Raw genomic sequence first — 3,703 nt, 5'->3', positions numbered from 1 at the left:
TGGAAGAGTGCAAAAGGTCCATCTGCTTGGTGAAGATCCAAGGAATCCACTCAAAGCAAGGCCTGAAGTTCACTAGGAATCTGTACCTTAAAACCATAGGATCTGCCTTGAAGGGCAGAAGAGCCTGCATTTGAAGCCTGGAGATGGCATCCAATGGTGATCTGGAAGATTCAAGCTTCTCCAACAAAGAAGAAAGACTTCTTTCTTTTCTTCTTCTCCCCCCCCCCCAAACAAGGGATTGAAATCAGCCCCCTGTGCTTGCCAGGCAAGTGCTTATTCTACTGAGCTATCTCCCCAGCTGTCTTCCTTCTTTCCTTCTTCATTCTTCTTGCCCTGTTCATTCCATCCAGAATGCAAGCTTATGGGTTGATGCAACCGACAGCCAGTGTGGGGCTTCTCTCTTTAGTAAATCATGCAGCCTGACATACTCAGATCTGTACTAAGCCAATCAGCTAGGTGCTTCTTATGAAATTTGACAGCATAATCAAGCATCACATATATTTTTCTTTCTCCTCTTACAGATTGAAACAGAACATAATATAGTGTGAGATGATCCTAAAGGAACAGAATCTTAAGTATAAAATCTCTCATCAGTTAGCTTTGAATGTTTCATAATTTATTCTCTAACCTAATTAGATTTAAGGAATTACTGACATTGTTTATAGTAGTAAAGGGGGAACTACTTCTCTGTAGCATGCAGTGGCAAGCATTTAGGCAACACTTGTAGACACTTGTGATCAGGTACCCAGAGTGGGCCCTAACACAATGCCTTCACTCTTATCATTTCACATGAACCAATCATGACTGTAGTTCTCTTCATAACCATAGGTATATCCCACAGTTGAAGGGAAAGGATACAAAAAATGTGCACAGTGAGGAACCACACACTTGAAAGCCATGCTAACCTTCTGCATGGCAAGAACCATTCTACCTGCTTCAAAACAATTTGTAAGCCCATTTTTGCTTATAGAATATTTTCTGCCAATTCGGTGCAGAACAAATTTGACAAGGTAAGCTCTTCACACTTCTGCTACAAACAGGCTGTGTGATCTGTTGAGTATTAAAGTCAGTGTCTTACCTCAGTGTTTTAGTGACAGGAGCTCAGCAGTGCAGCACCTGACAAGCTCAAGGGCAAGGTCAGGAGTTTGATCTTCAGCACCAAAAAAAGAAAAAGAAAAAAGCGTCCCTATTTTTCCAGGCACAATGGCACACATCTGCAATGGCAGTACACCCAGGAGGCCAAGACAGGAGTGACTGCAAGCTAGAGGGTAGCCTGGGCTGCACAGTGAATTCAAAGCCAGCCTGCACTGCATAGCAAGACCTTGTGTGAAAAAAAAAAAAAAAACATAACATTTAAATATTTTATTATATTCAAATTCATTGAATATTTTGCTTAATCTTTCCAATTTTTAAAACTAAATTGCAAGGGCTGGCCAGATAACTCAGCAGATCAGAGCGCCTGCTTAGGCAGATGCAGGGACCAGGGTTCTATTCCCAGCCTGCTGAGATGATGACCGAGACTGGACATGGTGGTGAGAGCCTGTAATCCCAACACTTGGGGAGGATTACTGCAAGTCTGATTCATGTAGAGAGACCCTGTAGCTTTGAATGTTCCATAATTTATTCTCTAACCTAATTAGATTTAAGGAATTAATGAAATTGTTTGTAGCAGTAAAGGAGAAACTACTAGTCAGTGGTGAGACCGCTGACTATATGTAGTGACCCTGTACTAAATACATAAAAAAGAAAAAAATAAATTGCGTAGCACAGAACAAATAAATATGTATCTGTATAGGCCACCAGAACTGAGAATCAGAATCTAATGTTTACATAAAAACGTTCACGCCCTGAAAGTGGACAATGGAAGGAGAATGATGCCTCAGGCTCCAAAGCAGCTGGAATTCCAGGCAGGTACTTCCATGCCTGGCTTCTTAAGTAATCATTTTGGTGAAACCACCCCAAAGCAGCTGTCATCATGATGGGCTTCCTCTTGAAGTAATGCCATATATCAAATACAACATTTCTCTTCAAAAATAAAATAAAATAAAGAAAGGAAGGAAGGAAGGAAGGAAGGAAGGAAGAAAGAAAGAAAGAAAGAAAGAAAGAAAGAAAGAAAGAAAGAAAGAAAGAAAGAAAGAAAGAAAGGAACATAAAAAAAAGAAATTTGAAAACCACAAGCCTGGAAAAACATCATTTTTTTTTTAAATCGAGGTTATGCATTGTTCTTGTGTTCATCTTAGTATATTTTTCCTACTCGTGATACTATTAAAACTACTGAAGGCACAATGTCACACATTCGAGGACACGTAAGGTATTATGAGGTAGAGACTTGCACACACAAAGCTCTTCCTGGCCCAGTGACCTAGTTCTTTGCTGGATCACATAACCTGTATCAAATTTTGTGGGAAAACTGGCTCACAAAAAAGCAGGGCATGCAATGAAGAACCTAGCACCATACCCCTTACCTTCTATCCCATTACAGCTGAGGGACTTTATATCGTTTCCTTGGTTTTTCCAGTTTTGGCAGAAAGACAACCAAATTTAGCTTACATCCCTGTAGCATTAAGACTGATGGGTTGGCAGTTTTCAGGTTGAAATACTTTAATGATATTTGCTTAATACTGATGTACTTATTAAAATTATAGAGATATATATTATGTGAAGAGAATATAAAATTGATTTCATACATCTTGTATAATAAATAATTAATAAACTATAATTGTCTTCAGTTTATCATTCTGTTCCTGCTTGAAATGGGGTGCTTATACATTTCCTCCTTGTCAGGCTATTTGCACATACAAGGGGAAGAAGGACTTGCTTTTTCTTGGAATCTGATCTTAAAACTGAGTACTTAATGTGTTTCTAATTATGACTTTGGTTTTGGAGTCTATAAGAGATACAATGCAATTTGAACACGTAAGATGAATTAAAATTGCACGTGACTATTTTAAACATACTCAGTTTGTTCACACCAAAGAAGGACATTTGTGATCATGCTGATTCAGGATTGACAAGAATTCAGGGTTTTGGGACTGGGCATGGTGGTGCACCCCTGTAATCCCAGTGCTTGGGAGGCTAAAAGGGGATCACTATGAGTTTGATCTACATGGTGAGACTCAGCAGATCTACTAAATACACACACATGAAGAATTCAGGGTTCTAACCTTTAGTTTTTGGTTAGCCTGTTCTAGGAGAATGCTGTGTCTGAGGCCTACCGTGCCTTCCCCAGTTGTCTTAGCTACCTTGCTGGGAGATGGTGTTGAGGGCAGAGTCTCCTTTATCTCTCTTGTATCAACTTTGGCAAAGCCTTTGCACTGCTATCTGCTTTTCTCTCCTTCACCATCTCCTAGGTCCATCTTTTTCTAATTATCTTTAATTGGAATGACTCAGAATAAATTCTTATGGCCAGGGTACAAGAAATTCAGAACAAAATGTGTATGTATTTTAGTGACACATAGGGGTAATCAGAAATTGTAGAGGCGATGCTGAATAAAAAATACATGATATTCCAGCAAAACTGGAAGGAAAGCTTTTTAATATTTGGCCCTTTTTAATGTGTCTATGAATTAATGGGCCTGCCTGTGCTGGTGATCTTTTTAAAAACACATTTTATATCCTTCACCATAAATAGAATTTTCCCTCCTCTCAGTTCTACCTTGATTTTATAAGGCTATCTCTGAGGCTTTTGCTTGGTTTTGCTTCC

This window comes from Octodon degus, unplaced genomic scaffold (genome assembly GCF_000260255.1).
Source record: "Octodon degus isolate 3935 unplaced genomic scaffold, OctDeg1.0 scaffold00020, whole genome shotgun sequence".
In the NCBI taxonomy this organism is placed as follows: Eukaryota; Metazoa; Chordata; class Mammalia; order Rodentia; family Octodontidae; genus Octodon; species Octodon degus.
The sequence above is the reverse complement of the archived record's forward strand: the minus strand, read 5'-3'. Positions refer to the sequence as shown.